The following is a 13,575-nucleotide window of genomic DNA, read 5'->3' on the forward strand; positions in this document are numbered from 1 at the left end:
CATTAGTTATACAATAGCAGGAGATTACAGTTTGATTCTCATTTTGATATTTAAAATGCTCAACAATGGAAGACTTGCCTGTAAATGGCAAATGAAGTTAATTTTAATAACCTTAACAAAGACAGAATTTCCATGAGTTAAATGTCATCAGCATCAGAATTTACTTTTTGCCAATGAATCAAATATAAATTCTCAGTTTTTCTGTTCATGCTATAAAACTGAAATAATGAGGCTGTATGAGTCATTCTCATGGTCTGGTTGCATGTGCACAAGCACAGCCAAGTGTCAATTAACATTTCTGATCAGTACGGCAGGCAGGCCTCATCTGTTTGTTAGTTTTTGCTGATGAATAAAATGAGGCACGGCTGGCAGCTCACCTAGCAAACAATAAATAAATATTGGATAATCTAAAGTGACTACAGTGAAAAATCCTGGATGATACAATGGACGTTGACACAATAACTATCTTCAGGATCTGTGCATCTAGTCATTAATATGACACACAAAAAGATCAATCGAAGGGATTGACTTCCTTGAGCCATGCTAGCCCGGGTCATTTCCACTCTCCACATAGGCCATGCAGAATAATTAATGAATGGTGGAGCACTTGGCTTTTACTGTGTGAGTGAATATTTAGCTACAGGTAATGAGAAAAACAAAATTAAATGAATGGATTTCAGGTGGCTATGTAAACAGTCGATTCTATAAACACATTTTTGCCTTTTTATTTTAATTTTGTTAATATATACAGTAGATTGGTGGAGCATGAGACAAAAGAATGATGAAAGGAGTGGGTATTAATTCCTGCAGACACTGGAGAACGTGGGTTGTCCATTTTCTTTGCCACACAGAAACATATCTCTACTTGTTTAAAGTGCTCAGATTTCTCCCTATAAAAGCAGCAGCATTCTTTAAATGTAACAGGGATTTGCTGTACACCTTGATGATGCAAGGATCTCCTGGTCTGAACATGTCTTTGAAGCCTCTAGTCAGCAAGCACATACTGTATATGCATGCTGCCCATGTGCAGATAGTATAAAGAAGTCATTGATAAAAACAAGTTCTTCTTGTTATATCCTATCAGTCAGTCTGGACAACAGCCAGCGTGTACAGTAGCTCCTGGGGCACTAATAGGGTATACTAAACCTTTAGAAAATTGAAAACCATATTACTTCTGCTAAACCATTGCTGCTTTTATACAGCAAAACTCTGTAAGAGTCTACACTTTACATACTGTAAAAATATTTTCTTTGGAATTTATGTCTTACAAAACTGGGACTAATTTATTTTTGAATTGTACGGTATGCTCTTAGCATTGGTTTGACATATTAAAGAGATTAACAGCATAATTTTTACTTTACTTGCCTGTTGTGCCACAGTTTTTGTCTGGAGGGCACTACTGCCATTTCTAACTTTTAAGATGGGGATCCCTTGGCCGAGGTCTTTAAAAACACATTTGAACAGTTTTTGATTAAGCAAAGCTAAGCTAAGCAAAGCTAAGATCTCTGGCTATCTTAAGCATGTTCCATGCAAATAAATGCCCTATTTGGCTTGGATTCTTACTCCAAACATATCACTTAGACAGGACAGATGTAGCCTTTGCTTCTTTGACCAAATCAATTAATCTAAAATGTTATGTGATGAACTGCAAGTGGAATTAAAATTAAACATGTGAATTGTGCTACACCTTAAAGCCTGTGTATATAAAACAAGGCACAATTTTTGACCTTGACTTGTTGTGAGAAAAGGAAAGGCAAAATGTCATAAAGTAGGCCTCTCAAAAGGTAATTTTGGCCTTTCCGAGTGAAGTTAAGCAGAAGGATATTAGCCATATGTGATTCATTTGCAGTGCTATGCTTCAATTAATCTGCTCATGGTGGCAGACGCTGATGTTCAGCCGAGTGCCACCCGCAGAAGAATTATATTTCTGTGTATGACCCACTGCTAAATAATTGGAGCAGAAAATATATATTTTAAAATATATATTTGGCATCACAATGGTTCATTGCCCTACTTACTGTACTTAAATGTTGGCTAACAAGAAAGGAACTAGATAATCTTTTTTTTTAACACACACAACTCTTTTTCCTTTTGTGAGAAATATTTCCATCATTTGTATAAAAAAATACCCAAAGTATTGTTTGGGGGACTGTTACCATAACACGTAGAACTTTAAGAGGTTGAATAACTGGATGCTGACCAAAGTGACCAGATGGGACTACAGATTGCAATGAGGTTTATGGCTTCAATGATGCCATATGGAACAACCAAAGAAAAAATTAAAATAGTTATTTACAAACTATTAAAGTTTGTCCTTATTGGCATTTTTGCATTTTCTGCCAGCATTCTGAATGGAATGTTTTTTTTTACATAAATGAATAAACACTGGGATTCAAATTCTAATTTCTGTATTACTGCAGCATACATGAGAGTCAGGCTTTCTTGGACTGGTTGGTTCTTATTCCTTGAAGTTCTCACTTGAAACATTGCTTCTCTGAGATTGTTGATATTCAGTCAGGTGTTCCACAGGGTCCACTGCTTGGCCATATATACTTGCAGTTTCATGTCCTGAACTCCCAATTGGAAAAGTGGTTTGTACAGCAGATTCCAACGTAATGATACTCAAACATGTTCTATTTTTGTTAGCACATGATCAATGATACCTTTCTCATTCCTTGTGAGCCTGCTAGAAATCTACAGAAAATAATGGAGAGAGCTTCAGTTCTGATATTAAAGCTACTGTCTTCCTAGAGTGAGCTGTCTTAAGAAGACATTGAAATGTTAGTCATGTCTTTATTAATTTCAGATTAGCATACTGTTATGTTCTACATTCTGCCTTTCCTGATGCTGCAGTTTGACTACGTGCTTCCACCAGCTGTTGTGAACATTTTATGCTTATTTTTTCCACTGCCTTCTGGTGAAGCATACAACACATTTTAGGTTCTTACACTTCTTACCACTTGTTAGACCCTTGCTCTTGGCTGTTTTTATATCCAAGATAGTATTAGAGGAAAGAAAACCTTAATCTCATCATGTTTCCTTAAAAGATGTTTAACCTTCTTACAGAGGTAGGGCATGTACTGTAGTCTCAATTTTGAATCTTGATTGGGGCTTATATTACATAGGCGTACCATCACAACTGAATCATTTAAATTATGCTTGAAAACGTGCTTGTTCTTCCCTACTTATTGATAGTTAAATTGTAAAGTGAATTGAGGCTCTGCTTTATTTGCTCATTACAAAGTGCAAAAGAAAGTGATTAACCATGGAGATTAAAAAACAACATTTTATCTACTGTACATTCTATTTTGTATTTGATCAAAACAAGCTTCTACAGCCCTTAAGATAATTGAGTGGAAATCAAGTTTGGATATGGGTATTACAATGTGTGGTTATTACTTGCAGTTTTTCTATTGTACAATTACAAACAACCTAGGAATTACGAGAGAAAATTTTTCTCTGACTGTCCAATTGCGCAGATCTTCCATGCTTCTTAACTAAAGTGAGGACAAATAATGTTTCAAATAAAAGGAAATAAATAGTATTTGTTAAGTTGAAAATTAAGGCTTTAGTTTTTCAGCTTAATATCAGAAGATATTTTAACTCAATCTCCCATCCAACCAACAAAGATTTTGAAGATCTACATCTATAACATTTTATATACCATTTTCTTTCATGTTTTAAATGTAAAAAGTGACATACAGGTATTATTATTTTATTAATGCTTATCAATACGATACTTAGGTTAGGTCCCTTATATAATGAATTAAGGGGATATTATATTTAGTTGTTTTTACTCTAGAACTTCTATAAAACAGAACTGATTGATCAAACACAGTACATCACATTAATGTACTATCAACACAGTACATCACATTAATTTACAATCACATGAATGCACCAATACCATCACATTATTTGTACCTTTCATCATTTGCCCGTCCACCCATAATCAATTATCCATTTATTATCAGACAGCATATCCCTGCTGAGGCTCATGGCACCTCAGAGCCTACCCTGGAACCCAGGGCTACAAGGCAGGATTCAATCTGTACAAGACGCCAGGTCACCTCAGGGCACACACTGGCACACACAATGAGAGACAACATGTCTCTTGAAGGTGAGAGGAAACTGGAGCAGATGGGGGAAACCCCACATGACCACATAAATGTTATGCTGTTCTGATGCCCCATGCATTTTCCCTTCATTTGTAACAGCAAAGGTAGTTGTGCATGAAGTGTTTTGATTACAGGAAAAATTAAAATGCAAACTTCAGATGTCAAACTGCATGCTGAGCCAAGTGTTTGTAACACATCCACCATATTGTTAGGTTTGGAGATTTTAAAAAAAAATAGAGATTTCCTTTGGATGTAGACCTCCTCCTTTTTTTTTACACAGATTAAAAGTATATAACACTTTTCAGATAGCAAATTTGGTATTTCAAATGCTGTTGATTTTGAAAGTATCAAATTAATATAAGAACAGTGATTAGCATCACCATCATGTGAACACCTTCATCAACTCCAAAATAATAGGTCTAAATTACAGAAGAGGTAAGACAAAAACCCAAAGGTTTAGATTAAGGACTTATAGAATTTAAATACAATTTGGCAACTTTGATAATTCACTGACATGCTAAGGTATTTAGACTTTAATCAGTTCATAAAGACCGGGAAATGGGGTCATAATGCCAAGTTATTTTTCTTAATTAAATCCTCCTGTGGGAAGCAGAGTTGAACAAATACAAATGGTTGATATGAAACCTTAGAAGTGCATTTAGTGGTATGGTTCTCCCCACTTTTTAAAGTAAACAGAATTTAGATTTTTTCCCTTATTTTTACTTACTCATACGGACTACACAGGTCATCCTCATTCTTGAGCCCACGGAAGAAGAAAGGCTTTGAAAGAAGAAAGCCCTCCACAATTGTGGTCGACCTAATTACATGTACTGGTCCAACAGCCCTTTTAGTTAGTTCGAAACTTAAGGAGGGGCAATTCACAAATCCTAAATTAGGATTAAATCTTTGATTTTAACTAGCTGATAATTGAAAGGTCACTTTAAAGCCCGTTACTGTACTGTATGTACCCATCCAGAACTTCACATGTAGACATTTTGCACCTTTGGATAAATACATCTAATAATAATTCTGTTGTACTAAAACTGCCCTGCATGTACTGTATGTACAGTATAAAATGTTTAATGATGAGGCAAATTGCAGACATCAAGCAGATAAAATCAGTTTAATAAAGATGTGATGTTTAGCAGCTTTAGAGGAAAACGTTCTTAATTTTAACACATGCAATACATGTAGTGTAACCTTAATCTTGAAAAGCTAGGTCACTTGTGGAAATCTTACAAGATTGATGAAGATCAAAAATTGACAATGATATAAAATGTATTGTTGTGTTCAAGGAATCTTAAAGTTACTATATTAATTATTGCCTCCTATATTAGAAAGGGACTTCCATCACCTCAGGAACCAGTAGAGATGGAATTGCTCAATAAACAGGGTACAGAGGTATTTGTACAGCTGTAGTGATATCTAGCTAGATAATAACTCTAATGTGAATGGAGCCCAGATGACTGACCACCATTAGGCTAGATACTTTCAGAAGTTCACCTGCCACTTAAGTGTACAAGTAGTATTCTTGAAAAAAAGACAGAATATAGCAGTAGAAAGAAGAAAATGGCAAGAGGGAAGAATCAACAAGCAAGTTACAGCTTACAATCTATTTTTACCACTGGAGTCCTCCATGGTGAACTGATGCCTACCAGCTATTGGGCAATGAATGGACAAGTTGTAGTTTCAAATTGGTGGAACAATTTAAGTTTCCTTTTTAAAGTATATTGATCTATCCATTTTCTAACTACTTAATTTTATACACAGTCGCAGAGGAGCGCAAGCCAAGCAATGGGTGCAAGCTGGGATACACCCTAGATGCCAGTCCATTGTAGGGTACACACAAATACAGACACACTCACACCAGCACAAGTTTTCCCGAAAGCCAATTAACATACTGTACCAATATGTTTTTGGACTGTGGCAGGAAACTGGAGTACCTGGAGGAAACCCATGCAAACATGAAAGGTACTGTACATACAAACTCCAAACAGACAGCACCCCAGGTCCAGAATATAACCCAGGGCCTCAGGGTTGTGAGGCAGCAGTGCTAACCACTATTGTACTGTGATGCCCTTTTAGAAACTAACAGCTAAAATTAGTCATCTATTTGACATTATTTTGTGTATTTGGATGCTTTTATTTTGGATTATGGATCAGAATTGCTGCTAGCGATTTCAGCTTATTAATACCAGCTCCGAGTGTAATAGGATGATCAATGTTTAGGATGTATTGGAGTATGTAGCATATAAAGCACTGAGCTCTAAAAAATCTCTGCATTGGTAAATAATTTCCTGTAAATACTACTTTCAGTGTTTTGTGTTTCAGTTAGGAATTTGTTTTGTAATAAATACCCGTTTTGTAATCTACAGTATAAATAGCTTACAAAGCTATTTATTACACAGCTATAAAGGACCTGTTTATTCCTCTACCCCCATATTGTGCATGGAAGATTAAATAAACTTTGCACTCAGCATTACATGAAAAGTGAGTGTATTATTAGCTTTATAAATTTATTGTAGTGAAGTGTCAGGAATCTGTTATTTTAACTAAACATTTAAACTATTACCTTACCCCCCCTTTTGTAAAACTTTTTAAAGAAAAAGGTCTCCTACTGTGCAAGTAATTTAGAGTTCATTAACTGGAAATAATAACAGTTCAGTAAGTCCATTCAGTCTGACATCCCTGCTGCACCGTAGGAAGCAAATCCATGAAACATCATACTGATGCTCAGTATTATGAAACTATAATTTGAAAATGGTGGAGAGATTTTAAATTTACTTTAGTCTTCAAATATGTTCCAAGGAATTACTTACACAGGCAATTGATATAATAAAAATATGCAGTTTGCTTTTTTGTCTGATAACACATAGACATACTACTAATGCATTTAGCATGAAGTTCAACAGACTGGGATATTGTCACATGGACTTTTACTCCTAAATTCCATTAACATCATTTCCCACTTAGAATATTATGAAACTAGATATTATTCCTACTGGGAAACATTCAGAACAGTTGTTTTATATTATGAGTTTATTTTGCCTTCCAATATGCAGTACTTTATGTATCAGTTTATTTATTTTTAAAAATGTTAATGTAATGGAAGTCAACAGCTTCATGAATTACACCTTTTGTTCATAATGCAAGGCTATGCTTTCAACATGATACAGGTATTCAAGCGAGCAGTGATTTCATTGCACTGTAGCTCTGCTGACATATACTGTAAAATGCCATCCAAGTAACAGCAGAAGGTGTAAGGTCTCCGTCATGCAAACAGGAAGTCCTCCAGGGAGAATCTTACTTGTCAGGTTGGCTGTAAGACCAGCAGTCACACACAGCAATGTCTTTGCAAATCAAATGCTTTGTTGAAGAATGTCACTGTAAAAGACCAGCCTTTCATGGTGATTTTAATTTTCCCAATGAATTTCAGACAAACCTGAAAAGCTCAAACGAATACCTGGAGGGGGTGGAAGGGTGGGTTAATAGTCTTCATAGACAGTGCCTTTATATTAGGCAGCTACAGAAAATAACCACCTCATGAACAAGTGACACAATTCATAAAAAGAAAATCCTTCTTCTTGCTTCATCCAGTTTCACTCTGTTGCTTTGTTTTGCTCAGAGCAGGATTTTGAAGACTTGGATCAGGTTACATTATATTTTCGTAAATTCAAGACCAAAATTATACACTTCCATTATTGCATCTGTCATATCTGTGAATGACATTGCCTTCAGACTTGGAAATATGTTGGTTGCTTTCAATTTGAATTCTTTCTAGGGCAGTGATGTTATGGTACTTTTGTAGCCGGGAGCCCAAAACTGTACACAGTATACTAGATACTGTTAAACGCTAAGCTAATGAATCCCCTTTATACAAGAAAAAATCACAACACTAACAACACACTGTTCTGAACTGCTGCCTGTCTTAACACACACAATAGCACACAAACTTGCAGAGGGAAGGTGAACACAGCAAATGGAAACTGGCTTCTGTAGAGTTCTGCAGAGTTCATCTTAAATCCAGAAGAGTTTCATTTTTAAAAACAAATGAAAATATTGATCCTTTTAAATAGTTAAATGGATCGGGTGAGAATAATATTAAAAATGTATTTTCTGATGTTTTAAAATAACTGGTTAAGATTCATGCTGTTATTGTTTATTCAAGAAAAGAAATATCTTACATCCAATCTTTGAACTCTATACTCTGAATAGCCAGAATATGAGCTCTCTACCAAATGTACAAAGCTAAGACTACATCATAAACAAATGTATTAATTCTTAAATACAGTACTGTATCTGTGTGTTATCTGCACCTTCATTTATGGATATATCATATATGTTAGCTGAGAGAAATTTCAACTTATCATAATAACAAAAAAATAAGATAAAAGTATATGCTGTATGCAAACATCTGCTCTGTTTTCTAATGTTTTTATTATTTTTTAGATCATTTATTTCCTCACATAAAAAGAAGTAAAATATTGATTATTTCATTCATGTTTTGCACAAATACATCATTAAAAAAAGTAAATTTAAATTTCATTCAGAATTATGAGGAAATGTGGAATTCTTTGGATTAAGTTAACACAACAGCAACACTGTGCTAATTGAACACAGATAAACCACATTCTGGTTATGTTTGCAGTGTGAGTTCTCCATCCAAGATAACTGAATTTGATCTTTAATTCAACATTTTCCTCATTTATCCAAATGACATATTGTTGCCAATGACAGTTACCAAGACACAAAGCTTTGCAAGTCAAGGAAAATAAGAGAAATATAGAGCTACTGGGGATATCTCTGCTTTGGACATCCTTTATTTAACCTCAAAGAGGATATTTACTGCAGATGTAACTTCAGAAAAGCATCCCATCTTCTAAACAACAATTCACTTCCTGACCTTTCCCTGCATATCTGTCTGTGCCTGCTGACTAACAGAGCCCTTTGTGTTACCCGTCACTGTTTTTACAGCTTGATACATGCATGGGACACATCCATCTGGAGTAACCCAGCAGTCCATTTCTTCTGAACAATATTTCACTTCTGACCGAGTGAACTACTGATTAAATAAATCGAAGGCTGATTGAACACTGCCTCTTTTTACTTTCTGCACTCAACAAACATTTTTTTTCTGTGATCTCAAGAACGGGTTTTGCACTGGAGATCTGGACATTTATGTGAATGATTGGCTTTTTAGTTTTCTGTTAAAGTTTCCCAAGTCTTTCTCCTTAATGAGGATAAATGTATGCAAAGGCTTAAAAATATTAGATTTAGACGTCTGAATTTGGATGATTAGTGTTAGACATATTAATCCTTTAAACAAATCCCTTGCTAGGTGTTTCCAAATTTATATACATGACTACAGAATGTTGTCTATTTTTAAAAGTGTTTACTGTGCAGCCAAATGTCATTTTCAAAGACTGAAATTAAATTAAGTTTTAAATAAATAAGAAAATGTGACACAAAACTAAATGATTTTTGGCCTTGTCACTGCATTCCTTTGTTAGCTGTCATTTCCTGATTAGATTATTCTGTTGCATAAAGACATAAACTGCATTTCCTATTAAACAAGAGGCTTAGACACTGCATGAGGAATTACTTAACATATTCAAATGCTGAATATGCTAATTGAATATGTTGCAAAATTTGTTTGGGAAAATTTTCTGCATTGTGCAGAATCACATGATACAGTGGAGTTCATTATTTGAGTGGTATTTATCTGTGAATGTTTATGTGAAGAGCTTGATAAGTTGTTTGATTCACCAAGTATTTCTGAAGCAAATGTGTGGTGAGAGATATATGATGAGTGATAATATTTATTCTTTCTGCATTGAAAATGTCAGTATGAAGTACGATTGCTATTTACAGATGTCATAAGAAAAAGAAGGGAAGTTGTTTAGCAAATAATTTGTTATTTTCATTAGGCATTATTTAGAAATGATTATTGTAGGTTTTATTGTAAAATTTATTTTTTCATGCTAATCCTGACATTTACGGTCACATATTCCAATTGTGTTTTGTATCAAAGTCCCATATTATGCCCTTTTCTGAATTATTTGATAGTAAACTCACACATGGTATTTAAAATAGGTTGCAATTAGAAGAACCTATTGTTCTCATCACTCACCTTCATCTTCGTAGTGTTAAAACTGTAGAACATGACACACTTGAATCACAATTATTTATTCCACACCAGTACTTTGCAATCTTAGTCCTTGTTAATAAACAGACTGTTGATGTAGTGGATGTTAAGAAAAGCATTAATGGAGAACTAAATTCTTGACCTCAGATAAGAGATAAAAAATAAGAAACCAGACATGGTGAAATGGGAATAAATTAAACAGCTGTTTGGTATATAAAATAATAGGGTGGCATGAAAAAATGGACAAAACTCAGATAAGATAACACAAATTTCTACAATACATTCTCTATTTAGTTTTTAAAGAGGTAAAATTAATTATCCTACTATACTGTTTGTAAATACATTTACATATTAATACACTTAGTACTATATTCAATAAATTACACTGTACTTACAGTAAATTGAAACCTACAATACACGTTTGGAAATACCACAGATGCCTTGATATCTTTTTTCAAACTCATAATAAAATGTTAGTAAATATGACAAATAAAATATATAAAAATGATGCAAAGAAGTATTAAACAAAATGTTATGTTATGTCTTCTTTTTACATACTGTACTATTTACACCGGGAACCAGTAGCCAGATGAATACTTGAGATCAGAAGCTCTTTATGTGCTAGTAAAATTACAGTATATATGTTTTTTTTTTTTTAGTTTTCACTATTGTGTACTCACAGCACAGAACATGTGCCTTGCCATAGCAGCTACTGGGAAGAACCAATGTCATCTGGTTTCATTTTGGAAGGTCTATCATAGCTCATAGGAGATGAGACCGTTGTTTACTTGTTGATGTGCACAGGATATGTCAATCATAATCACATTGAACATTTATTATAAAGCTTAGCTCTTGCTTTTCAATGGCCATTCAACATTCAGGGTGTCAAGATCCTCAGCTGGAATACAGTAATTATTCTAAAGAAAGGTTTAAAAATATGCATTTTCTTTCACTGTAAAAAAGCTTTGTTCATTTCTTCATTTGTGAAGAAATACAAATTAAGTTTTTACCTGACGTGACTACCTAAGATAGTCAATAGGTGCCATAGCATACACTAGTGAGCTAGAAAAATATCCCTGTACACTACTGCCACCTTGATATAATGTCCTGAATTTGCAGCCCTCCACCTGCTCTCTGTCTTACACTTCATAGCAAATAGGTTTACCGCAAGTAAAGAAAACATGGAAGTATTATATGAGATGGGCAAACTATATGCAAATTGCAATTCCTACTGTGACCATAATACTGCCAGAGATTTAAATAAATTATTCAAAAAGACTGAAGATTATTGTACATACTGTAACTGCAACAGAAAAAGAATCCTTTTCCTATTTCACTTGTGTTCAATATTTATGAATGATACCTCAGATACATTATAACAGGCAGTAACACTAGGATGGTGACAATTTGCAAACTGAAAAATATTCCAGCTGATTTTATATCCGTGCCTTATAAAGAATGTATGCAGTATTGTTGTAACTTTAATATTTTATTTCTCAACTTTCAATCAGGTCCATATTCCTCCATCTAAATTTTCTGATATCACAGTTTTAACTTGAATCTATTTAAAGATTATAAGCAGGTTCTTGCCTGTCCATGGGTCTCATAAGCACTTATATAATTAATATGGAACAAGCCAGAGTCTGAATGAAATTTAATTTTGTCTATTGAGAACAAAAATGACAGCTGTGGTATTTGGCAGGCAAACATGTACCCAAAAGGCACTCAGCATGCCATAAAAAATAGCAAAATGTGACAAATGTAGTACAACTGATACATTAAACTATAGCTTCAGACAACAGGTTGACTATCTTTCTGGAAATACTGTATATCTAATTTATAATCATAAGGCCATGCAGGCTGTTCTCTGTATAGAACATGCATCATCATCAGTTAAGAGTCTGGCATTCCCTCTTGTCATTTGTGACTAATGATTGCAAATTGATAAGATCGATCAATCATGCGTGACATAATCAGCATATCGCATTTTAACCATAGGCCATCCATTAAGCCATCTTCTTGCCATTAATTTGATGTCAGTCAGGCATCTACATAGATAGGATAGACATAACAGTAATTCAATTGCAATAGCCAATATTAACCAGTTTTCATGCAATGCTTATTGTATATGCTAATCTTGCTGGAAAGAAACATCAAGGTCAGGCAAATATCACATGCTGTTGTCACTGGTGCTCTGAAGAATAAAACATGAGTGTCCAGTTTATTAAGCTGTCCTTCATTGTACCATAAGGACAGACCCAGCTACGCTCTCAAATATTAAAATCAAATCTCAGATTCTTCAGTGAAGTACCTGGGAGCCTTTGGTTTACATATACAGTATAACCCTTGAATTTAGTCTTTTGTTTATCAGGTAATGGGGGTATAAACAAGTCAGATCAGACTGCCTACAGAGTCATGAGTCGTATCCAAATGATTTTAGTCACTAAATCTTGTTCTGAGCTATGTGAGAAACCAGAACAGGGAGGAGAAACTATCCCTCACTGGGCCCAGTCCCTACTTCGTGAACTTGCTATTCTGTGTTCAGTAAAACAGAGAGAAAAAACAGTCGTTTCTTAATTTTGCAAAAAACTGAACACACGGACAGAGAAACTGTTTTTGTCATATCACATCTTCTTGGACTGATTAATTTAATAAAACATTACCAAGCCTTGCTAATTCTGAAGATTTCATTAAGGGAGCGTTTCATCTCAGCAGGGCTCTGCCTCAGAGTTTGGAGCACATTAGAACTTGCAGATACTAGGCATCGCAACAATGCTGTTGGCCTGTTTTTTTATTATTTTATGAGCTTTTTTCATTTTGAAAAAAAAGAACATCCACCAGTCTTACTCCAAGTAAAAAAATAACAGAATAAAACATTAAACTAGTAGTTTTATAATGTAAAGTAGTGGCCAGAAGTACTTACAGTATAAAGCATACAAAATAAAGAATTTACATTTTCATCAGTGATGGGAGAACTATGAATGTATTATACTCATTTCTAAAGTACTTCTTGCCTACTGTAGCTCACTTACCTGTACAGTACATTCACAGGAAAAATATATTTTTATTTCTGTAATTCATAGCAGAGGTACAGTATGTGATTCAATCAATTGCAGATCTTTCTGTATATTATTTATAGATATCTTTATAAGTGAAATTACTCCATGCCATCCAAAAAATTACAAACACATCACTTTATGGCAGCTATTTTGCTATAAAACAAAAGCTGATTAAACGAGTATATCCAAATGCCCAAATCACACGTCCAGAAAAGGAACATTTAAAACCTTAGAACTACACATATCCTTCTCT

The 13,575-nt window shown here is 34.4% G+C and overlaps 1 protein-coding gene across 1 annotated transcript in view; it reads left to right on the top strand.

Annotated features, from left to right (window-relative positions):
- si:dkey-87k14.1 (leucine-rich repeat transmembrane protein FLRT2) overlaps positions 1 to 13,575 on the top strand; it is a 33,494-nt gene that overhangs the window by 12,290 nt on the left and 7,629 nt on the right. The gene's annotated exons all lie outside the window — the stretch shown is intronic.

The sequence above is a fragment of the Lepisosteus oculatus genome, chromosome 8 (assembly GCF_040954835.1).
Source record: "Lepisosteus oculatus isolate fLepOcu1 chromosome 8, fLepOcu1.hap2, whole genome shotgun sequence".
Classification (NCBI taxonomy): Eukaryota; Metazoa; Chordata; class Actinopteri; order Semionotiformes; family Lepisosteidae; genus Lepisosteus; species Lepisosteus oculatus.